The sequence below is a fragment of the Rhinatrema bivittatum genome, chromosome 3 (assembly GCF_901001135.1).
Source record: "Rhinatrema bivittatum chromosome 3, aRhiBiv1.1, whole genome shotgun sequence".
Classification (NCBI taxonomy): domain Eukaryota; kingdom Metazoa; phylum Chordata; class Amphibia; order Gymnophiona; family Rhinatrematidae; genus Rhinatrema; species Rhinatrema bivittatum.
In genome coordinates, this window is record NC_042617.1 from 293,753,807 (window position 1) to 293,779,789 (window position 25,983).

General features: G+C 45.3%; 1 pseudogene; it reads left to right on the top strand.

Annotated features, from left to right (window-relative positions):
- Nucleotides 1-6,743: 6,743 nt before the first annotated feature.
- Nucleotides 6,744-25,983, top strand: part of LOC115088568 — a 39,411-nt pseudogene continuing 20,171 nt past the window's right edge.

The following is a 25,983-nucleotide window of genomic DNA, read 5'->3' on the forward strand; positions in this document are numbered from 1 at the left end:
AGTAAGTGTGTGGATCTCGCATTTCAGAGCTTACATGACAGGGTGAGTGATCTGGGTCAACTTGGGGAGCATGCAGGATGAAGGACCAGAGGGCCTGGATGACCTCGAGATTGGGCAAACTGGCGGACTCATTGGAAAAACTGGGAATGTCCCTTGTTTAAGCATGTTTAAAAATCCTCCTACATGCATGTGCACGTTAAAGCCGGCAAAGTCCAATGGAAGATATGCGAAATAAGTTTGCTCAAGTAACTTCTTAAACTGAAGAGCATACTTACACGTGGTGGGCATATTGTAAATCATACATGCTCAAGTGTGTGCATGATTTAAAATTTCAGCATATCTCTGCTCGCATGCCGATACATGCATGCATGGGCGCATGCACGCTCATTTTAAAATTAGCCTGTATATGTATTGTATTGGCTCTTAAGGTTGAAAGTGGATGTGGTATCCCTTCTCAATAATTCAGCTGAAGTGGGACCATACCGCCTGTACAGAGAGTATACACACTGCAACGTGACTCTCTCAATATATATTTAGAACATGGGGGAAGTGCTCAGTGTGCCCTCATGCATTAAAATTCTCAATTCAGAACACTGAATTTATCAAGCAGCCCCAGTTCAATATACAATAGTGTATCTATGTCAGCTACTTTATGTAGGACAAATGCAACTTCAGGTTCGAACACACATTTTAGAACATAAAAGCTGTATTAGGTCAGGTAAAACCCAGGCTTTGCTGGTAGAACACTGGTTGTCACATCATCTTCTTGAAGAATTAAAATTCTTTGTGAATTGTAAGGTAGAGTGCAGGAGACAAAGAAGGTGCAGCAGGCAGTAGAAGGGCTGGTGAAGATTCTCAGGCCCCACCAGAGCACTAAAATTACTTCAGAGCCTAAGGTGGGAGGGGACTAGAAGGAGAAGAAAGGAGAGGGCCAGAGCAGGTGGAGCAGGGGGAAAGGAGGAGGGAGGAAGGGAGGATGATGTAGTGGGAGAGTGAAAGTGGAGGAGGCTGAGGGAGGGGGATCAATGAAGGGAGGGGAAGCAATGAGAAGGGAGGAGTGGGAGGGGGTTGGGGAGGGGAGGAATGGGAAAGTGGAAGGGAAGGAAAGAGAAGGGTAGTGGGGGATTGAGAAGGAAGTGAGGGGGGAAGAGTGCACATCTCCCCCTTCAACACCTCCATCCTCCACTCTCCACTGACCTCCTATGCACACACACCCTACTCTCCCACCCCACATAGGCATGCACGCACCCCCACCCCACACATTCACATGTACCCACACTTGCATGCACCCACAACCCACACCACACCCAATCCATCTTTCCATGCACATTCCCACTCCACACACACACACACTCTCCACACACCCTCATTTTATCATGCACACATATTTTATTTATTTATTTATTTATTTATTTACTTACTTATTTTTATAGACCGGTGTTCGATTTTACATATCACATCGGTTTACATTCAAACAAAAAATGCAGGAAATCATGTGTTTCCTTTGTCAAATACATTAAACATTTATAATATGTTCCTGTTAATTGTTCAGCAAATAATTGTTAATCGTTAACTGTTCAATATAAACCGCCAACCAGGCAACAGTTTTTTTTCCTTGTAAATCGATGTGATATGTATATTATACAGGAACATTCGGTATAAAAAACCCCAATAAATAAATAAATAAATAAATAAATATGGATATTGTTAACAAGGGATATAAAAGAACATGGGGAATGGGTAACACTATGGGATGCACAAAGGGGGGTGCACAAAGGGGAGTGCATATGCACCTCCATCCCCACCCCTGCACTCTCAACACACCCAACGCCCCTTACATTTGCCCACCTCAACGCTCCCCCACACACACATCACCTGCCCAGCCTCTCCTTAACATGCACACCCCACATGCCCAGCCACTCCCTGCCACCGCACATACCTTCAGTTATTTCCTGACACAAACCAGTTACTCATACCAACCCCGTAAAGGATACACACAGCCCACATACCCAGGGGAAGAGATGGGTGAAGAAGCAAAGTAGAAAATGTGAGGGGGAGAGAGCACATACACCCACCCAGCTAACTCCCTCTAGACATGTACACACATCCAATTCATTCCTAATACCATTTGCACCAGTCACATAACACACATACACACACACACACACACACACACACACACATATCCTTTCACCCCCCAACACACGGGAGGAGGGGAGAATGGAGAGTGCAGTGGGGGAGAGAGAGAAAGTGTACATGCACCCACATATTTGTGCAAGGGAGGAGGGAGGGTGGGTGGAAAATAGGAGTGGGTTTCCTCCCCTAACACACACTCACACACACCTGCACACACTCACTCTCCACTCACCTTCTGATACCACTTACACATCCACTACAGACAACCAAAATACATACACACCATTCCCAGACAGGTGGGGAGGGTAGGAATAGGGGTGAACATGGAGTGTGCAAGAAGGAAAAGTGCCTAAGCATCACACACCATACAGCCCCACACCAGCCCAACAACACATACCACCTACACCATCACATACATGCACTCCACCCATCACCATATACCCCACCTTCACCTGTACCTCCATCTCCTACACCACCACCATCCTCAACCCCCTACCTTCACACCCTCTGCAATCCTGACCTACACCTTCTCCGCTGAATTCTCCCCCACACACAGACACCTACCCCCATTCCTCCACTCCCGATAGAGCGCGCATAAGACAGCGATAATGTATACATCCGGCTGATGGAGTCATAAAACTCACTTTTTGAAGTTCCCATGCAAATTATCACCTCTTTTTTGGGTATTCCCTTAACATCCATGCACACTCAGTCAAGGGAGGGAAAAGGAGGGGTGTGGTAAAGAATTCTAGAGCGTTCTCTCTTTTATTAAAAGTCACTTGCCTTATCCAGCATGAACTTTCCACCGAGGCATGAACAAGGAATTTAGAGCAGAGAACCAACTGGCAGGGTTGGCGAGCAAAGCAAGCAGGGACACATCCCCTAGTATACTGTGTGTGTGTGTGTGTGTGTGTGTGTGTGTATATAGATATATATAGATAGATAGATAGATAGATATCAAGTAACTATGCAATTTCACGTAGAAATTGCTGATTGTGTGCTTAGCATTTGGTTCAGGAACAGTATATTCCATAGAGTGCTGGGCATGCTCTCCCCTTGACACTCTCCACATGCATCCACCATTTTCCATTTATGTGTGTGTCGGGGGGGGGGGGGGGCTGGGGGGAGGGAGGAGTTGTGGTGGTGTACAGGGTGTATGTGCTGGAAGAGGAATAGAGAAAGGGTGTGGGTAAGAGTGGCTGTCCTGGGGCATGTGTGCACTCGCTTCCCCCCTGCAATCTTTACCCTTGCACTCTCCACTTTGTTCCCGCCTTTCCCCTCACACTGTACGTCACCCTCTCTCCTCCCTTGTGTGTGTGTGTGTATACGTGTGTGCATGCATGGGGGTGGTAGTAGTGGTGCAGGTGAGGGATGTGGGGATGGGGTTTGTATGTCTGGGCAGCTGGAGGTGAAGGGAAGTGTGTGAGGGGGAGATGCACCCTTTCTTCCTAATATTTCCATTTGTCCTCAATCCCTCCCTTGCTATCCTTTCACTAACTCTCCACTCATCCCTCTCTTCCCTTCTAACTCACCCTTGCCCCTTCCTACCCTTCCCACCTTCTCTTCTGCTGGTGGGACCTGGGAAGTCCTCCCAGCCTTCCTACGTCCTCTTGCTTATGTTTTCTTCATTTGGTGGGTCCTGGGAAACCCCCACCAGGCTTTCTGATGCTGGCCCCGACGTAGGCCAGCTCCAGCCTGCACCACCACCACCCCTGCCATGGTGTTGATCCCACCAGCCCCGCACCACTGCCACCTGTGTGGCCTGAGGGTCCTGCTTCTTCAGCGGTGTGCCAACCTGCCCCTGGACTCTGGGAGAGCGCTGCTATGCAGATATCTGTGCTGCTATATTCACCTGGAGCCCTAGTATCCTAGAGAGGGATATATTTTAAAAATTTGGTAATAAGACAGAGAAAGGGGCACGGTTGTTGACTTAAATATTGGTTTTAGAAGGAGCAAAGTCAAAGATGATAAATCCTTAAATGGCCTAGTAGCGAAGGAGGCAGAGGCCATCATGGTGACAGATTTTGGTCATGCATGGGACGAATACGAGGGGCAGTAATAGGACAAGAGTTGAGAGGGCAAGGAAAAAGATTTGGAGGAGGAAGGAGTTGGTTTCTTATGGGAATTTGTAAGCACATCCTCGCAAAGTGGCCAAATCTCAACTGGCCAAACTGGATAGACCATTTTAGTCTTTACTTGATGTCATTTATAATATTACTATGTTGCAACCTCCTTGGTTCCTGTTTTTCCAAGTCCTGTTGATTTAATCTCATTGGCACAAATAAACTTCTAAACCAAACAAGCACAAGACTTACAAATAATTGTTGAAATAATTAAATATATACTTTGGAGATGGGGAAAAAAGATAATCTATTATCAAATATAAAGGCTTTGTATTAAATGATTATTTATTCATATCTGAAGGAATTAATTTTGTATTTGCACGAAATAAATATAATTACATTATATAAACATTTGTTTCAAGGTCACCACCCAAGTATATCTTTTTTTTTATTTTATTTTATCTTTATGCATTTTAAGAATTTGACAAGATTATATCTTGAAAGAAAATACAGAGATAACAAATTTATACTCAAAACAATTACCAATCCAGGAAATACACTCTTACTTATCACTGTATAAAGTCCTCAAATATTGGGGGGGACAGAGTATACTCAACTTAAAGAAATGTAGAAAATAATTATTTTACTACAGTAACATAAGAAAATATGCTTGATAGATACAGAGGAACTGGAAACAGCTATACTTGGTGAAGCTGGTGTCACCGCATTCTTCCCTATTAGAAACTGCGTCAATTGGGGGGGATCAAAGAAAATATAAGTATTGTTATTATACTTTAATATACATTTACATGGGAACTTTAAGTAATAAGCCCCCCCAATTTGTAAGACCTGAGGCCTTAATAACAAGAAAGCCTTCCTCCTTTTTTGTGTCTCCCGCGATATATCCGGAAAGACTCTAATATTGCAATGAAGAAATATTTTAGTCCTATGACGAAGACCTAATCGAAGCAACCATTCCTTATCATGTTCCAATGCAAGCGTCACTATCAACGTTGCTGGTATTGCCAAATCTGAATCTGAAGTCTCCAGAATATTTGAGATATTCAGTGATTGATTCTGTATAGGCTCAGATGGTAAAGCCCCTTCCGATTGCTCCTGTAGTCTTCTAGACTTAGGTAGAAAAAAAACCTTGGTAATCGGTGGTATGGCATTTTCATCTATTTGTAAAACTTCCAATAAATATCTCTTAAACATGTCTCTGGGAGAAATTAAAGGAACCTGGGGGAAATTAATATACCTCAGATTCCTATTTTTAATTAAATTCTCCAAATTCTCCACTTTCATTGCCTTAGTGGTTCTTTCCTTTATCATCACTGAATGTACTGTTTGTATTCCAGATATTTGTTGTCTATTCATCGCAATTTGATGTTCCAGCTCTTTAGTAGTGTTGCTTAATACTTTCATATTTCCTTCCAGCTGGTTAACTTTAACATTAATGGGATTAACTTGTTGTAAAATAGAGGTTCTCATTTCTACTATAGTTTCCCAAATGGTCTCCAAAGTAAATTCTAAAGGTCTTACCACTGGAAGTATACTCATAATAGGGATTTCTGCAGCAGCTCCAGCCTGTCTTTCCAAAGCTGATTCTCTTTCAACGCCGGTCTGCTCACCGATATACCCTGGAGCGTCTGCCGAGGCCGTTGCTCCTCCGAGCCCTGCTGGGCTCTGCCCTTCGACGCCTTGGTCTAGCGGCGTTTCCCTTGGCCTTGTAGCAACTCTCTCCTTGGCAGGATTTACCGGTGACGTTCCTTCAGCGGGGCGAAAAGGTGACATAGAGCCTGGGAGAGAGGGGAGCTCAACTTCTTCTCCACAACTCTCCAGTGGCTGAGTTCCTCCCGCTTGCTCATCTCTGCGCACGATGTGGGCGTCCATAGGGCCGGAGATTGGCGTCGACGCGGAGGAGACAGCAGGGTAAGGCTCTCCCCGCGGTTTACGCTTTCTCCCCATACCAAGAAAATTAATCAGCAAGCAAAAATTACTTGGCTCAGGAGCTCAAAACAGCGCACTGCTCTACCGGGCGGCCATCTTAACTCCGCCCCCCACCACCCAAGTATATCTAAACAAACTCACCTTACATACATTTCTAGAACTGATGGACAAACTACCTAAGTTCAATCAATATGGGGGAGTGGAGGAATCTCTTGCAGGCTTATCATGAAGAATAAATTTAAAATAGGCAGGTTTGAAAAAACACAAACATATTTCCTTAATAGTTAATAATACACTTCAGGAAAAAAAAAATGGCCTTAATGGAAATCTCACGAGAAAACATTCCCAAAATGGCTTTAGCTTTACTTTGAGTAATTTTAGAGGCATCAGATAACACCGCTTTTTAAACATTTTTTTTTACCAGAGAACAATCAATGTAAGACCAACCCAGAGGCTCAATGGTAGTGCTGTGTACTGATTGTATCCAAGATTTGGGTCTTCCACTTCCCAAGTCAGCCACTATTGAGTGAGCCCAGCAAAGAGCCCATGGCTGTTTGCAAGGGGGAGTCATCCACCACTGTCCAGCATGGCCAAGAACCAAGATTTGGAGACACTTCCTTGGCCATGATGGCAGCCACTTACAATAAGATCAGCAACACTAGCCCCTTGAGTAGTCTGGCCAAGGCCAGAGTCTTTGCCAGGGAGGGTTTCCACCTCTGGAAATACTCTGCATCCTGGGCTCTAGCTGGGGGGTTCTAAGAAACCATCAGCCAGACCTTCAGTTGGCTGGCCAAGGACCAAGAACAGCATCTTCTGCCTGGCCTCCATCTTGCCCACTTCATTGGGCTTCAGCAGCGATTACGGCACACTTTTTTCCCACGCCTCAAATAGTAGGGTGGCTGCCTCTCCTCCTCTTTCTCCTCCTCGCAGGATAGCAGTGGTGATGGGCTTTCATCTCCAAGGTGACAGATCGGTGGCTGAGGGCCTGTACACACGTGAGCATGGCGTACCCATATGAGTTTGAGCATAAGTCAGGTTTCTACTTTGGCCTATCTAGCGAGGTGATGAATGGTGCCTCCTGCTGCTGGGTCATGTATGGCATGGTGGTGGTGACGGGCCTCTGGCTTGAGATGCATAGCCTGGCCCATGGGCTGCAGTGCTCCCAACAGCTGGACACCTATAGCCCGAACTTCAGCTCACTCACACACTCAACCTTCAACTCCATGGCCCTGGGCTCTGGCACCTCCCACCTGCTCTCTAGTGTCGGACAGCACCTGCTCACACAGAAGGCCTTGAAGCCCATGCTGCCCTCCTCCTACCTAGACTTGACAGCTGCCGCCACTGCTGCCACAGTCACAAGTCCTGCTACCACTTCGGCCTGCTCCACCCATCACTACTCGGGCCAGGCCACTTGTGACTGCCCCAACTGACAGGATGCCAAGTGGCTCAGGCTGGCTGGAGCCAGACTAGCCCACAATGGCCTGCACAGCTGCTATATTCCAGGCTGCAGTAAGATATATGGCAAGATGTAGCACCTGAAGGCATACCTGCACTGAGACATAGGTGAGCTGCTCTTCATATGCAATTGGCTCATCTGTACAAGGTTCACCCAATTCCTGGTTACCTCTAACTGTTTTTTAATATTTCTCACACCACTGAAGTTTAACTTACTTCTTAACTATACTGTATATATATGCAATTTATACTCATTGGATTCCTTATTTACTTGTAATCTACCTCATCTCTGTATAACCTATCTATGTGCATCAATTATGTAAGTACGCAGAGGTCAATAGTGCACATTCATGCTGATTTCTGGTTGTAGTTTATACTCTTCCTTTTGTTTTGTTATTGTAAATATTTTAATATCATGTAATACATAAAGGCCCAAGCTCATATTCTGGAGATAAATGAATGGCTGCATAGATGGTGTTGACGTGATCGTTTTGGTTTCCTGGCTCATGGGATGATATTTCAAGGATTGCTGAGAAGAGATGGGATTCACTTGTCAAAGAAGGTGCACGGCATCTTTCAACACAGAATGACAAACCTACAGAGGAGGGCTTTAAACTAGACATCGGGGATGGGTGAACAACACCCTATGGTAAGTAAAAGATTACATACTCATTAGAAATGGGAAGTATGGGGAAAAAAAGGCAATATTTGGAAAGCTATGTCCACTTTTGTTCATAGTATGGGGAATAAAGTCCCAGATCTAGAGGCAGTAATGGAAAAAAAAAAGATTTAGATATAGTGGTTGTCATGGACCCCTGGTACATGGAAAACCATGACTGGGATATAGTTATACTTGGCTACAATTTATTCAGGAAGGAATGGTAGAAAGGAAAGGAGGATGTTACATTAGAACATAAGAACATAAGAAAATGCCATACTGGGTCAGACCAAGGGTCCATCAAGCCCAGCATCCTGTTTCCAACAGTGGCCAATCCAGGCCACAAGAACCTGGCAAGTACCCAAAAACTAAGTCTCGGAGGGCTGTGACCTGCTTCAAGTACTCACCCGTGTAGCGGCATAGCTCAGACAGGTCTTGGGATGCTGGTGACGGCGGGAAGCCGCTGCCAACACAGCTCCTCCTCACAGGCTCCCCGCCAGACTGACGCAGCCAGCTCTTCTGGTGCTGCTTCCTGCAGATGCATGGCCGAACGCCGTCCTGGGCTCCTCTTCCCCCCTGGGTGCCCTAGGTGCGCACGCATGCCGCCTTCTGAAATTTAAAGGGACCGCGGCGAGAATATGCCACAGCTCCTCCCTCCTGATTCAGTGACCCATCCTATTTAAGGCAAGGTCTGGCCTACAGACTTCTTGGCTCCTTGCTCCTGATCCTCCCAGGAGAGTGTTCCTGAGTTCCTGCATCTTGAACTATCTTCATATCTTGACCTTCGCCTGGATATCGCCCTTGAGATTTGCTGCCTGCCACGACTCTTGCCTGGACAAGTGACCATGAGATTTGCCGCCTGTCATGACCCTTGTCTGGATAACCAACCATGAGATTCTCCGCCAGCCTCAACCCGTGCCAGAACCCCGGCCCCAGAACTGCCGACTGCTCTAACCCTCGTTAGTATCCGGACCCCGCTCCTGGCTCCAGCTAGCGTCACCACTCCACTGGGATTTTCAGAGACCCAGCATAAGTCCAGCCGGCCCCAGTACAGAAGGGCTCAACCTGAGGGGAAATTGGGCTGGTAGTGGTGAAGCTCCAGCGGGGTCTCTGCTCCTTTTCAGCTTCACCAGCTGATGGTGGGGGGCTGTGGGACTCCTCCCCACAGGTGGCGCCAACTTCCCCCTCGGCCCAGGGGTCCACGAGCAGAACAAAGTAGGCGTGGCATTATATATAAAGAACAGTATTAAAGCAACAGCATAATGCGGTTTGCGAGATAAGGAGACACCGTGCGTTAATCTGAAAAGAAGGAATGGAACATCTATTTATATTGGTGTACTATACAGACCACCATCATAGACAGAGGAGAAAGACAGAGATTTAATGGAGGTTATTCACAGGATTGCTGTGAAAGGGGAGGTGCTGCTGCTAGGGGATTTTAATCTTCCAGATGTTTTGGACATCCCAACTGCTGTATCTTCTAGAGCAGTGGTTCTCAACCTTTTTCCCATCGTGACACACCTGACAGGCCATGCTCACATGTATAACACACTGCTCATTACAATTTACGGCGGAAATAAAAAGTAAAGGTCCGGTAATTATTTTTATTGTTTAAAATGACACAAGGAAAAGATACGTATTCTGTCTGAACAGAAATTGCATAAATAGTAAACATCCCACACCAAAACAGCACCAATTTCCAGCACTTAAACAGTAACCACCTTACCTAAGAAAAGGCAACACTGAAAATATTACACCAGGCCTTAAGACACCAATACAGCTCCTATTAGGAAAACGGACCAAGCCAGGCTGCTATAGAGCCCTACACAGAAACTACACGCCAGCAGAAAACCTCACCTGAATCACATGTGCTGACCCTCACCTAACAAAGAATAAAGAGACCAAAACGCATAACTAGAAGCATGCAGACAAAAACTGAATTGGAAACTGCAACAAGCCAGAGTCTCTGTATGCAGTGTAATAAAGGAAAAAAGAAACATCACCCATCCTTATAAAACAAATCAAGTAATATAAAATCAGTAGCAGTAAAATCATACTAACAAAAAGAACAGATTATTTCAAAACAGCTGATGAATGGAATAGCCAATAATTAAAAACTCATATAAAAAATTTCTAGATACCAATAAAATATTTCGAAATAGCAGACACAAAGACCCAGTAATGAAAAATAAGGATACAAAATTTTTTTTGTTCTGCATACCTGGGAACGATTGATATCCGGGTGTCCAGAGATTGTTCTGAATTAGCAGGAGAAGGGGTGGTTTCTTGGACCTTTCTCCTCTCTCTGTCACATACCAGCGCTCTCTCTCACACTGGCTCTCAATTACACACCTATACACACAAGCTCTCAGTCACTTACATATACATATGCTTTTTCACTTACTTATACGGGCTCTTAATTACACATTTACACACATGCTGTCTATCTTTTCACGCTTACACACACAGGCTTTCAATCACACACATACATGCTGTCTTTTTCTCTCACACACAGACTCTCATTCACATGCTTACAAACATGCTCTCTCTCTTTCTCTCATTTACACACAGGCTCTCATCACATACTCACATGCTCCCTCACCTAAACCAGCTCTCAATCACACACAGACACACATGGTCTCTCTTTTACTTATACACACAGGCTCTTAATCATACATACATATGATCTCTCTCACACACAAAGGATCTCAATCATACACACATACTCTTTCACACAAACAGGTTTTCAATCACAAACTTACACATACAGGTTCCCAATGGTAAACTTACATTCATGCTCTCTCTCTCACAGGCAGGCTCTCAATCACAGACATACTCTCTTTCACATGTACAGGCTCTCAATCATTCACATACATGCTATCTCACTCACACACACACCAGATCTCAAACGCACATGCTTGCTCATTCACTCTCTCTCCCTCCCTCCCCGGAACTAGCGGCAGCAGCAGCCTACTCCCAACCCTAACCTCCTTCATTTTCAGCCCTCACAGAGAAAGGAGTCCCATCGGCCGCGGGGGTTGACGTTCTTCTTTATTTTTCTCCGAGCCGCGCTGCTCATCCCTCAGGCCGCGCCTCTCTTCTGTTCTTCGGGCCAACGCTGACCACACTAGCATGGTCTCTTCTTCCCGCGCACACACCCACTGCTCACGATTTCCTCTTCCGGGCCCGCGGGGGGGGGGGGGGGGGGGGCGGGAAGAAAAGACCATGCCAGTGCCGCTGACTTCAGCTGTCCTGCCGCATTCTGCCCAGGCTGACAGCATTTTAAGCCCGGGCGGAGGAGGACCGGGGAGCAGCTGGGTCAGCGGGGGACTGGGAAGTGTGGCGACACACCTGCATGTTCTTGGCGACACACTAGTGTGTCGCGACACACTGGTTGAGAACCACTGTTCTAGAGGCAGGGAGTTCCTTGATTCTCTGCAAGGAGAACTGTTCTGTCAACTGGTAACAGAACCCACATGGGAGGGGGCGATACTGGACCTTGTGCTTACTGACGGGGACAATATCTCTGATGTTGTAGTGGATGATCATCTGGAAGTCAGTGACCACCGGATTGAGTGGTTCAATATTAGGACGCAAGAGATGAAGGTTCATTTTAAGGCAAGGGTCCTAGACTTCAGAAAACTAACTTTCTCAAAATGGGGGAGTACCTCAAGGACTCGTTAGCTGGACGGGAAAATCTAGGGGAAGTAGAAGGGCAGTGGACAAAACTGAAAGAAAATATCATAAAGACAACTAATCTTTTTGTTAGAAATGAAAATAAAGGGAAGAGGAGAAAGAAACCATTATGGTTTACTAAAGAAGTAGCTGAAAAGGTAAGGGAGAAATGGTGAGCATTCATAAACTACAAGAGATCACAGAAAGAGGAAGACAGGAGACAATATCTGGAAAAATTAAGGGAAAGTAGTCAGGAATATGAAAATTCAAATACAACAAAAAAATAGCAAATATGATAAAATGAGGGGGAGATTTTTTTTTTTAGATATGTCAGTGATAGAACGAAGTGCAAAAGCAGCATTGTGAGGCTCAAAGGTGAAGGGGAGGAATAGATGGAGGCTGATGAGGAAAACACAAAATTTCTCAACAAATATTTCTGTTCGGTGTTCACTATGGAAGGGCCTGGAACAGGACTATATAAAACAAAAACAAATAAGACTGAAAGTGAGGTAAACCGCAAACAATTTTTGGAACAGTGTGTTTGTGAGGAGCTAACTAAACTTAAAGGGGTAGATATTCAAAACCCATTTAGACGGATAACTTACAGTATAAGGGGTAATAACAACGCATCTAAAACGTGCGGCCAAAGGGAGGTTAAACAGTGCGCTTGGCTGAGCGCACTGTTCTGAATCGGCCTAATCGTGTAACTACAGCAAGGGTTATTTTTCCCTATTTAAATCACTTGCACTTGTCCACATTAAATTTCATCTGCCATTTGGAAGCCCAATCTTCCAGTCTCGCAAGGTCCTCCTGCAATTTATTACAATCCGCTGCATAATTTTGTGTCATCCGCAAATTTGATCACCTTACTCGTTGTACCTCTTTCCAGATCTTTTATAAATATATTAAAAAGCACCGGTCCAAATACTGAACCCTGAGGCACGCCACTGTTTACCTTTTTCCAGTGTGAAAACAGACCATTTAATCCTACTCTCTGTTCCTGTCTTTTAACCAGCTTGCAATCCTCAAAAGGACATCGCCTCCTATCCCATGATTTTTTAGTTTTCTTAGAAGCCTCTCACAGTGGAACTTTTTTGAACAGCTTCTGAAAATCAAAATACGCTACATTTACCGGTTCACCTTTGCCACGTGTTTTTTCACTCCTTCATAAAAGTGTAGGAAATTTGTGAGGCAAGTCTTCTCATGGGTAAATCCATGCTGGCTGTGTCCGGTGTTCAAGAGTTTTCCCGGAACTGAAGTCAGGCTCACCGAATATTGGGTACATCTGGCTAGGTTAGCTGCTTCTGAGCAGGTCTAAAGTTAGCCGGTTTTGTGTGGCCGGATAATCTGTGCTACGGTGGAAGCCTACTTTTGTAGAGAAAATGCTTAACTATGCCAGAAGCATCGGGGCCCGGGTTGTAGTAGGAGGCTACCGCAAATGAGGCTGAAGAAAAAGAGAAAGATAAGGTAAAGCAAGGGTGGAGGGGTTAGAATTGGGGTGGGGGAAGGAGGGAGATTCCGGAGGTTGACTTTTGGGTAAAAAGTAAATCAGACCAAGGAGTGAGGGGTGAGGGAGGGGACGACACCAACGCCAACTCCAGCCTCTATTTTTGGTATTCCAGCCAATACAGGGCATTTTTGGGAGCAGGGAGCAGGCGGCAGGCTCGGCCCCGCAAGGAGTAGGGCTGGTTTGGGCTTTAGGTTAAGTTTGATCTTAGTTGTTTCATAATTAGATTATACTTCATTATAGATTATCCATTCATTATATTAGATATGTTCCATGTAATCCGCCCCCCCGGCGATAGTTATCTCTGTTAAATGTGAACCGGAGTGATATGTATTGTATACAGGAACTTCCGGTATATAAGAACAAAAAATAAATAAATAAATAAATAGGTCTGCAATCTTGTGTTTTTTGTTTTTTTTAATTATCGCTTCAGCACTTAACTGGCTATAGTCATTTGAATATAGCCAGTTCAGCCTCAGGTTATTTGGCTAAGATTAGCTGGATAGCTTTAAACATAACCGGATATTCAAAAGAATATCCGGTTTTGTTTACTGTTGTTGGGCTAATGTTAACCGGATAACTTAAATTGGGAATATTCAGTAGGACATTTATCCCATTGAATTTCCAGGACAAGTTCTCCGGTTAACTGTAGCCAGATACCTTGTCCACTAAATGTCCTTCTGAATTCGGGCCCCAAAGTATATAAGACAATGTGGCCATGTGTGATACATGCAAGGGTACTAAGGAAACTTAGAGATGTCCTGCAGCTCCTCTGGCTGACCTTTTCAATGCTTTCTTAGAGTCTGAAGTAGTTCTGGAGGACTGGAAAAGGGCAGATGTTTCTATTCATAAAAGTGGAATTAAGAAAGAGGCTGGGAGGCTTGGGAGCTACAGGCTGATTAGTCTGACCTCTGTGGTGAACAAACTAATAGAATCGCTGCAAAAGAAGAGGTTAGTGCAATTTTTGGAATCCAATGGATTGCAAGATCTAAAGCAGCATGGTTTTACCAGAGGTAAATCTTATCAGATGAATATGATCAGTTTTTTTTATTGGGTGACCAGAGCACTAGACATAGGGCCTCATTTTCCAATATCGCAGTGGTAACGCATGATAACGCATGAGGGGGCGTGTCCCATGCAAATAAGGCATTTTTCGTGCAGCGGGGAAACATCGCATGACGCGATGTTTTCGCCATTTGCGGAAATGGATTCGCAAATCGCGAAAACATCGTGCACCGCGATAAAACAACCAGTACATAAAAGTGTCCAAACAGCCTATTTCCACTCCTAGGTGCTGCAAGCAACATGTTATATGAAACTGAGCACTTGTCACAGAGAGAGAGAGAGAACAAGCCATAGTGCCTATGCCCTAGACAGGTATTTGTAGCCCTATGGGAGGGCCACCTAGTAACTTGAGGTGGGGATTAGGTATGAGCATAGGGGGTTGGGGGCCACTTTCACATTCAACATGAGATGTACGGAAAGAACAGTGGTCTCTTGTGAAGATTTGCTGGCCGTCGGAGTGAGGAAACTCACTCCAAGAAGAGATTTGGGCAATGTTCTCTCCACCTAGCTTGATGGACACTCTACCTGGGCAACAACAAGCTAGGTGGAGAGAACGTTGCCCAAATCTCTTCTTGGAGTGAGTTTCCTCACTCCGACGGCCAGCAAATCTTCACAAGAGACCACTGTTCTTTCCGTACGTCTCATGTTGAATGTGAAAGTGGCCCTCAACCCCTTACGCTCATACCTAATCCCCACCTCGAGTTACTAGGTGGCCCTCCCAAAGGGCTACAAATACCTGTCTAGGGCATAGGCACTATAGCAAGTCTCTCTCTCTCTCTCTCTCTCTCTCTCTCTCTCTCTCTCTCTCTCTCTCTCTCTCTCCTCTCTCTCTCTCTCTCTCTCTCTCTCTCGACTGTGATGACCTGTAATGAAAGTGTTGTAGCTATGAGCTGTGCTAACACTCAATAACTGTTTCCAGTTTTACATATGCTCCGCCCCAACTCCAAATTTGCAATCGCGTTAACGGCTGTTAGCGTGATTTGTGAATTTATCTCACGCGATAACACCTTGGAAAATGACCCCCATAGTGTACTTGGATTTCAGCAAGGCCTTTAACACGGTTCCGCACAGAGGACTTATAAATAAATTGTGCATCCTTTGTATGGATCCTAGAATGACTGACTGGGTTAGAAACTGGCTGAGTAGGAGGCAACAAAGGGTAGCGGTAAATGGAGTTTTCTCTGAGTGAGCCTTAGGGATTGGTCCATGGACTGGTTCTTTTCAACATTTTTGTGAATGACATAATGGAAGGCTTTTCCGGGAAAGGTTTGTCTTTTTGCTGATGATACCAAAATCTGTAACAGGGTGGATAGCTAGGAAGGAGTGTAAAACATGAGGAGGGATCTAGCAAAGCTTGAGGAATGGTCTATGGTCTCAAAGCTAAGATTTAATGCTAAAAAAATGAAGAGTAATGCATTTAGGATGCAAAAACCCAAGGAAAAGATACAGTATTAGAGGTGAAATTCTTATAAGCACAAAGAAGAGCGGGATCTGGAGGTAACTGTATCTGATGATGTAAGGTGGCCAAACAGGTGGATAAAGCAATAGTAAAGCCAGAAAGATGCTCAGCTGCAGAGGAAAAGGAATGGTCAAGAGAAAAAGGGAGATGGTATTGCCCCCTATATAGGTCCCTGGAGAGACCTCACTTGGAATACTGTGTAGGGATGTGAATCGTTTTTTGACGATTTAAAATATCGTCCGATATATTTTAAATCGTCCAAAATCGTTAGGGCCTCGATACAATACCAATTCCCCCGATTTATCGTCAAAAAATCATAAATCGGGGGAAGGGGGAGGGCAGGAAAACCGGCACACTAAAACCCCCTAAAACCCACCCCCGACCCTTTAAATTAAATCCCCCACCCCCCCGAACCCCCCCCCAAATGCATTAAATTACCTGGGAGTCCTCCGTAGCGGCGGTCCGTGGCTAAATCGGGGGAAGGGGGAGAGCACAAAAACCGGCACACTAGATTGTGAGGTCTTCAGCCGGCGCCATTTTTCAAAATGGCCGCCGCAAAATGGCGGCGGCCATAGACGAAAACGATTCGACGCAAGAAGTCATTCCGGACCCCCGCTGGACTTTTGGCAAGTCTTGTGGGGGTCAGGAGGCCCCCCCAAGCTGGCCAAAAGTTCCTGGGGGTCCAACGGGGGTCAAGGAGCGATTTCCTGCCGCGAATCGTTTTCCGTACGGAAAATGGCGCCGGCAGGAGATCGACTGCAGGAGGTCGTTCAGCGAGGTCCGGAACCCTTGCGAGATTTCCGGACCTCGCTGAACGACCTCCTGCAGTCGATCTCCTGCCGGCGCCATTTTCCTTACGGAAAACGATTCGCGGCAGGAAATCGCTCCTTGACCCCCGCTGGACCCCCAGGAACTTTGGCCAGCTTGGGGGGGCCTCCTGACCCCCACAAGACTTGCCAAAAGTCCAGCGGGGGTCCGGAACGACCTCTTGCGTCGAATCGTTTTCGTCTATGGCCGCCGCCATTTTGCGGCGGCCATTTTGAAAAATGGCGCCGGCTGAAGACCTCACGATCTAGTGTGCCGGTTTTTCGTGCTCTCCCCCTTCCCCCGATTTAGCCACGGACCGCCGCTACGGAGGACTCCCAGGTAATTTAATGCATTTGGGGGGGGGTTCGGGAGGGTGGGGGATTTAATTTAAAGGGTCGGGGGTGGGTTCTAGGGGGTTTTAGTGTGCCGCTGGACCACCAGGTAATTTAAGGCATTTGGGGGGGGGGGTTCGGGAGGGGGGGATTTAATTTAAAGGGTCGGGGGGTGGGTTTTAGGGGGTTTTAGTGTGCCGGCTCACGATTTTAACGATTATGACGATACTTTACACACACAAACGGCAACAATACGATTCCCTCCCCCTCCCAGTCGAAATCGATCGTTAAGAAGATCGAGGACACGATTCACATCTCTAATACTGTGTACAATTCTGGAGACCGTACCTTCAAAAGGATATAAACAGGATGGAGTCGGTCCAGAGGGTGGCTACTAAAATGCTTTGTTCTAAAGGATATGGGGATGGATTTAAAGATCTAACATGTGTGTCCTAGAGGAAAGGCGAGAGATGGGAGAGAAATGATATACACATTGAAATATCTCAGAGGTTTCCACGGACCGGAGGTGAACCTTTTACAATGGAAAAGGAGGCTCTAGAATAAGAGGTCATGAGATGAGGGTGAAAAGAGGGTAGATTCAGGAGTAATCTTAGGAAATATTTCTTTATAGAGAAGTGGTGGATACATGGAACATCCTCCCATGGAGGTGGTGGAGACATAAACAGTATCTGAATTCAAGAAAGTTTGGGATAAATACAGGGGATCTCTAAGGAAGTGATGCTAAATTAATTGGATGGATGGGCAGACTGGATAGGCCATATGGTCTTTTTCTGCCATCAAGTTTCTATGTTTATAAAATGAACTCAAAGTGTATGTTGCTGGAGCAAGGGGACTCTGCCCCTTCCTTATTAATTCCATTTCTCATTTGCAATTTATTCTGGTATTTTGATGTGTAAAGGATTAATTGTGGGGTTTGTTTTGTTGAATGAGCATTTGTAGACTTTTTCTGTGCCCTGTAAGATCGAGCTTTGTCATTTCTACATTTATTTATTTAATGAGTTTTATATACCGTCATTCGGTAAAGCCATCACAACGGTTTACAAAAGCTCAAAATGCATGTATGCGCTAGACTGTTTCTGCATATTTAATTCATTTCTTTGGCATTCTGGCTGTTTCCTGCATGCTCTCTGGGCAGAGAGCTGAAACATTGGTCAATACTGCCACCTTGTGCCTGTCAGAATTTTTACCACCGGTTGTATATAATTAATATGATATTCCAAAGTGCACAGCAGTGCTGCAGAGGGGTCCTTCTCTGCAGACCATTGCTTAAGGAGGCGGGGGAAAGGGGCTTATGTCCTTTGTGTCCTCTTCTTCTGGGGGATAGGCATTGTTGGGGTTTAGGAGTGGGTGTTCATACTTGGGTTAGTGTTTGGTAATGGGGAGTATTGTTATTTTTGTCAGTTTCTCACAGAGGATCCAATGTGGTAGGGAGTGGAAGAGTTTACCTTTTCTTTCCCATCTTGGGGAGGGGGAGGGGGAAGAGTATGAGCAACACAGGCATGATATTTTACTGTTGTCTCCAGGGAAGAGGCAGCATGGGAATCTTATTACCGATTCACAATTGACTAGCATTAAATACTGACAAGTTGCAAAGACCAGGAGTACATTTTACCTGCAGTCTTTGCATCAGTTTTCAAAGCAAAAGGATGGACAGCTGCTATAGATCCCTACACAGATACTCCATGTTAGCAAAATACCTCACCTCGGATACACATACAGAACACAGACAAACTCTCCCCAAAAACAAAATAAAGAGATCATATTTTATAAACAAAACATGTAGATAAACCTGAACTGAAAGCCACAAGAAGCTAGACCTCTGTATGCAGTGCAACAATAGAAAAAAACAGAAAAATCACCATTGTTCATAAAAAATCAACAATAAATGAGGAGAAATAAAACATCAATCATAAGTGTAAAACCATAGTAATAAAAGAAAAAATATTTCAAAACAGCTGATAAATAGAACATCCAATAATTAAAAACTCATAGGCTGACCTTATGTTGCCTTTCTTACCATTTTCTTCGACATGTCTCCTAAATGAAAAGGAAAGGTGAGAATCTTTCCTCCAGATCCCTCTCCTTTATTAGGCCAGCAGGTAATCACCGCTTTCATCACCTCCTTAGCAGCTGTGCAGGGAGCAAGGATCCTGATTTGCTGCACGGCATGAGAGAGCCGCATGTTCCTGTGAATGAAGCATCCCTGAGCCCGGACCTGCAAGCCCCCCCACCCACCCCCCGGTGCAAAGGGGTGATGCAGCAAGTGTAGCCATGGCACATGTCAATGATTCGATGGGCGCGACCGTGGTGGAGAGGATGCTTGCTTGCTCCATGTCACCACTGCAGGATTCGTTTTCTCCATCAGAGTCTGGCGGCAGTGTGACTGGGAGTGTTTTTCCTTGCCCTTTTGCAGTTGGCCTTTCTGATTTGGAGTCGGTGGAGAGGTTACCTTCGGCTAGCTATCCCAGGAAGTTCAGAACATTGTAAGTAGCAAATCTTTCAATATTCCATCGTGGCCGGAGGTAGTGACCCTTGAAGCTATTTGGGTTTTGGTAGCTAGATTTGGGAACTCGTTAAAATTGCTTAATACCAAGATGGACCTCCTTTTCTCAAATTGTCTGCAAAAATCCTCAGCTTTACAAAAGAAATTAACTTTAAGTAATTCCAAAATTTCCAAAACTGAGAACACTGTTACAACTCTTCAAGAGTTCAACGCTACTACTGCAAAAGACCGGAATGCCCTCTCTAGGCGATTGAATTGTTATGGCCGCCGGCCTGCAGCGGTCCGCGACCGGGGCTGGTCACTCACCGGTGCAGCTGGGCTGCCCCCGGGGAGCTGGTGGTGGGCAGCCATCCCCGACGTTCCGACCATCGCTGAGCCTGGTCGTGCGTGTGGGACTGCTCGCCTTCTGGTTGCTGGCTCCTCTCCCGCCGGGCCTCCGTAGAGCCGTGCACGGGGCTGATTTCCTATATTTAAAGGGGCTATGACAGGAAATTGACGTGGTTCCTCCCCGGGACTCCTTGCTATTTCCCATTTAAGGCAAGGTCTGCTTCTCAGACCGTGCCTTGGTTTCTTGGCTCCTGGTCCCTGTGTTACTCTGGCTTCTGCTTTCCTATGCCTTGTTACCTGTCTTCCTTGATCTCTATTCCTGTCTTCCCGGTCCCAGCTCCTGTTCCTTTCCTTCGTCCGACTACTCTTCTGGCTTCGACCCTTGGACCGGCTTCCGACTACTCTTCTGGCTTTGACCCCTGGACCGGCTTCCGACTACTCTTCTTGGCTTCGACCCCTGGACCAGCTTCCGACTACTCTCTGGCTTCGACCCCCTGGACCAGCTTCTGACTATTCTTCTGGCTTTGACCCCTGGACTGGCTTCCGACCATTCTTCTGGCTTCGACCATGGACTGAACTTCAAACCCTTCTTCCATCTTCAGGGGCCCACCTAAGTCCAGCCGGCCCCACGCACCCAAAGAACTCAACCTGCGGGAACAGGGCGGGTATTGGTGAAGCTCCAATAGGCTCTTGCTTCAGTCCGGCCTCGCCTTCTGACGGTAGGGACCTAAGAGGGTTTTACTTTCTCAGGGTAGCGCCAACTCTATCTCGGACCAAGGGTCCACCTTTCTGAAATCTAACATGAATATCTAGAGACACTATGAGACATCTAAATTTGCGTCTTTTGAATTTCCCCAAAGTTTTGGGGGAAATACCATATGTGACTCTGAAGAGGTATTTTAGGATTTACAACTGAGGGTTTGCCTTCTGTTAACACTTGTTGTTTTCTTCCTAAAAGGTCTTCTGATTTCCTCAAAATATTGAGTTTCAATCTTCTAATCTAATTTCCTTGAAATCTCGATATTAGAAGTCTTTGATCGGTTGTACTCTTCTTGTTTATTTCTTCTGCTGATTTGAGTAATGTAATGCATAATTACTTTAAAAAGTTTTCATCATAACATACGATATGCCATACTGGGTCCATCAAGCCCAGCAAACTGTCTCCAACAGTAGCCAGTCCAAGTCACAAGTACCATAGCAAGTACCCAAACATTAAATGAATAGATTCTAAGCTACTAATCCTTATTATTGATAGTAGATTATGGACTTCTGCTCTAGGAAGTTATCCAAACCTTTTTAAACCCAGCTACACTAACTGTTGTAACCCACATTCCCTGGCAATAAATTTCAGAGGCTTAATTATGGCATTGCGTGAAAAAGAATTTTCTCCACTTTGTTTTAAATGAGCTACTTGCTAACTTCATTGGAGTGCCCCCCTAGTCCTTGTATTAATCTAAAGAGTAAATAACTGATTCACATTTACCCGTTCAAGTCCTTTCATGATTTTGTAGGACCTCTATCATATCCCCTTCAGCCGCCTCTTTTCCAAGCTGAACAGCTCTAACTTCTTTAGCCTTTCCTGATAGGGAGAGACATTCTATCCCCTTTATCATTTTAGTTACCCTTCTCTGTACTTTCTCCAGTACAACTATATATTTTTTGAGATGGGGAGACCAGAATTGTACACAGTATTCAAGGGTACTGTCTCACCATGGAGTGATACAGAAGCATTATGACATCCATCATTTTATTCACTGTTATGATTTCTATAGATGTGAACCCTGGGCCGAGGTGAGAGGTGTTCCTCCCACAGGGAGAAGCCCTGTGGGCCTCACTGTCAGTAGGCGGAGTCTCAGCGACAAAGGACACAGCTGTAGAAGAGACTTTATTATGTAGGAAATAAGAATTAAGCCCACAGAGCGGAGGTGCAAGAAGTACAGTTCTGAGCAGTGGGGTACACCACTGATGTGGTGATCTGGTAGTGGCTTGCAGAGCAGGGTACGCCAGGAAATCCCGTCAGGTGGGCGAGATACCTCAGGAATGCAGATCCGGTAGTGGCCCACGGGGCGGCATATGCCGAGGAGTCTACAGGAGATGAATACTAAGGTGCAGGAACCCGGAGTGGATCTTGAAGAGAGAAGGTAATTCCCTGTAGCTCAAGGTGTACTGCAGCAAGTTCACTGAAGAGGAAGCAGTAGTGGCCCAAGGCACGAGGTACACACCGCAGAGAAGCTTCAGCAAAGTAGAGTCGTTGAAGTCTGTAGAGAAGTCCTCACAATGGAAGTTCCACGATAGTGTCCCAAGACAGGAAGGCCCTCCGAGGAGCGGATAGCCAGGAATACGGAAGGGCCCCCGAGGAGCGGTTACCCAGAGCGTCCAATACCGAGGGGAAAATCCAGAACTGAAGTCCAAGAGTAGAGCGGATTCAGCAATGAAGTAAACTCCTTGCTAACTCGTAGTAGCAGAGGGCTGGTCGGCTTAAGGACAGCATTGCGTTGACATCATCCAGAGGGGACGCCCCCGAGATTCCCTCCATTATGTGTACAAAGGAGGCCCTTGTGTGCGTGCGCCTAGGGTGATTCCGGATCCAAGTTGGTGGTTGGCAGTGTCCACGCCGTCCCGGGGCCGCCGGGGAGGTCGGCATTGGCTGGTGGATGCTGCTACTTTACCAATGATTGATGGTGCAGGGAAAAAAGAGGTGAGCATGAGAGGTCGTATTCCCTAACTAATAATTCCTAACATTCTGTTTGCTGTTTTGACCGCCACAGCATACTGAGCCGATGATTTCAATGTATTATCTACTATGACACTTAGATATCTTTCCAGGGTGGTAACTCCTAATGTGCAACCTAACATCATGTAACCAAAGAAAGGGTTATTTTTTTCCCTATATGCATCACCTTGCACTTGCCTGTATTAAATTTAATCTGCCATTTTGAAGCCCACCTTCCAGTCTCACAAGGTCCTCCTGCAATTTATCACAATCCGCTTGAATTTTAACTTCTCTGCATAATTTTGTGTCATCTGCTAATTTAAGCATATCACTCTTTATGCCCCTTTCCAGATTACAATTCTTCACAATTCTATGGTCAATTTGTTTGGATTTTCCCCAATCTTGCTCAAGTTACTCAATTTAGAAGGAAAGGTTTCTTAGCTTTTAGGTAGGAAATTGTACTCTAGGTTTTCTTTTATATTGTGTCATCCAGGTATATGCATTATTAAGCACAGTATTGAATGTTATATTTTTTTCCTGCCTGAACCACTGAAATCTTTTTTGGAGACCCAAAGGCCAGTAACCTCCTCCCCAGTGCCTATTAACTAATTCAGGGCTAAATGTAAATTAACTGCTGGTTATATAGCTATGTTAAGCTGTTCTTTTATAATGTTTGATTTTCTTTCTTGATTCTCCTATCATTTTTTGTTCCCTCCCTCTTTTTTACTGTTTGGTTTTGGAGGACTGCATTCATTTGGTTTCTATTATATTTTTCTATTCCTTTTTTCTTTTTCTTCATTAATGCTGGAATCCATATATTTCTGTGATAAAGAATTATCTTTGTTTATTAATGAAACATAAATACATAAATAAAACCCTCATAGGCTCAATATTCAAAAATATCCAGCTAACTTACATGGGATATTCAGTAGCACAGCTATGCTGCTGAATATCCATGTACAAATCGCTACTTAGCCGGATAAGTCTTTTCTGGCTAAGTTATACTTGCTCTATGGCAAATCTAACTTATCTGTTAACTGGATATGTCCGAATATTAGCACTTATCTGGCTAAGTTAACTGGATACGCCCATTACGTCCATTGCTTGTCCCTGAATTATTTTGCTATCTACTTAGCCAGATAAGTGACCTATCCAGCTAAGTGGCGACCACTAAATGTAGCTGGATATTCAGTGGCTGCCACTTAGCAGGATAAGTCCTATTTATCGGGCTAAGCAGCTTTTGAATATCGGACTCCCAATTATTTTTAATTTCCCAAACACCAATAAAATATTTCAAAACTGAAGACACATCAAATAACACTCAATAATTAAAACCAATAAGGATAAAAAAGTCTCCCACTCTTCATACCTAGGAACTTTTAATTTCCAGCCACCCTGAGATTGTCAAGAATTAGTCAGGGATGGAGGGTGTATACACATTTTCTCCTCTCTCTGTCATATACACACCCCTAACACACATTTTCATTATCACATTCTCTCTTTCATATGATTCACACTCTGCCTCTGATATACAGGATGACTCACTCTTACACATCCTCCCTCTCCACACGCTTTCACTCACATACATGCTCACTGACTCTCACTCATGTTCCTGAACATACCCATGAAGGAGTTCAGTTTCGTGAACCTCTGAAGACTGAACAACTGAAAAGCCTCTCGTCTAACCCTGCCAGCAGTGAAACGCACAGCCATTTTTTAATGTACTAATATTTGCAACGCAACGGCACATAATGCGTAGAGGCCCTATGTGCGATAGTTGCTATTGAAAGGCTTGGTTTATGCCCAATGTGCTGGATTCTGGTCTCGCCCTCATCCCTACCATTTCTCCTGCCTCCTTTGTATTTAGGGGAGGTTTGTGTGTGTGTGTTGAAGACAGATGGTGGACTGGAGTGCATCACATGACCTGATGCAGGAGGAGGAGCAGAGAGGAATTGTGAGGATGTTGATATTGAAGGAGTTCAACTTCGTGACCATCTGAAGAATGAAATAACTGAAAACCTCTCGACTAACTATGCCAGCAGTGAAACGCACTGCCATTTTGGATGTACTAACATTTGCAACGCAAACGGCACATAATGCGTAGTGACGCAGTTACGCACTAACATTTAGTGTAACGTGACTCCATTTTGGAATAATAATTGTATTGTATTAATACGAACGCCGCTATAAAATGTCTAACACGTCAATTAAATGACGAAACAATAGTCTGATCATAAGCTACACCTACTAGAGGACCACGCTAGCTAATGCTTGTTCAGCAGTTTGTAAATTGTTTGTTCAGCAAAACCAGAACGCATGTGTGAAAGATAAGAGTTGTAAAGTGCATAAAAGTTTGCTCCTAAGGGGGCGTGGCATGCAGTTGTACTGAGCCTTTGTCTTAGCTGCATCTTGCTGGCAATAAAAGTCTATCTTTACGGATCAGTTGTCTGGACCTCCTTACTGACTAAAAAGAGACGGTTACATTTGGCGAGCCAGCCAGGAGGTACCGGGGACGCTATTTTAGCCCCCCAGTGGGTCCGGTAGTTTGGTGGCGGAGCGATCCCCCAGACGTACCTGGTGAGTGGCCACCGCTGAGTTCAGCGATCAGGTTTCTGAGGGGATCGTTCCACAGAAATTCTTCTGAGACCTCTGGGCTGGTGATCCGGGAAGAAGGCTTTCGTGACGATCGGAAGACCCCTGCAGGCGAGTATTATGGGAACAGTGGAAGGAGTGAAGAAGATAAGGAAATAACCGGTCCATCCCCGAGCGGACCGAGGGGGCTTTGATCACACCCCCGCAGTGTTTTAGTAGGAATTCTGTTCCGAAGACCACGCGCATAAGAGGAAAATTATAAGTGAAGTAATAATAGGGAATAGGTTTCTTGTTGTGTGAAAGAGAGTGAATGGCCTCGCAGTTCTAGACCGGGCGACCGCGTTCTAGTCGGGCGATTGTGACCCTTTTGTGTCTGACGGATACGGACCCCTTACCTATCCGTCTTCCCTTCCCTCCTTTGTCTGTGATTCTATCCTAATGGGAGGGGGCTATTCAACTCCACTAAAAGTCATGACGAAGCACTATAGTGAAGTGTTCGACAGACGAAAATGTACGAAACCCGGAATGATTCAGCGATGTACCCATAGGTGGCCCAGTTTGTGTGTAAATTGGCCTCCGGCAGGAACTTTCAATTTCCAAACGGCCACAAGGGTCCTGAATATAGCTGAAAGAAGGGAATCCGGGTTGCCCTGAGGATATACCGTACATAACTGCTTGGATTGCAGTCATTGAGAATCCTCCGTCATGGGCTTAGAGGGT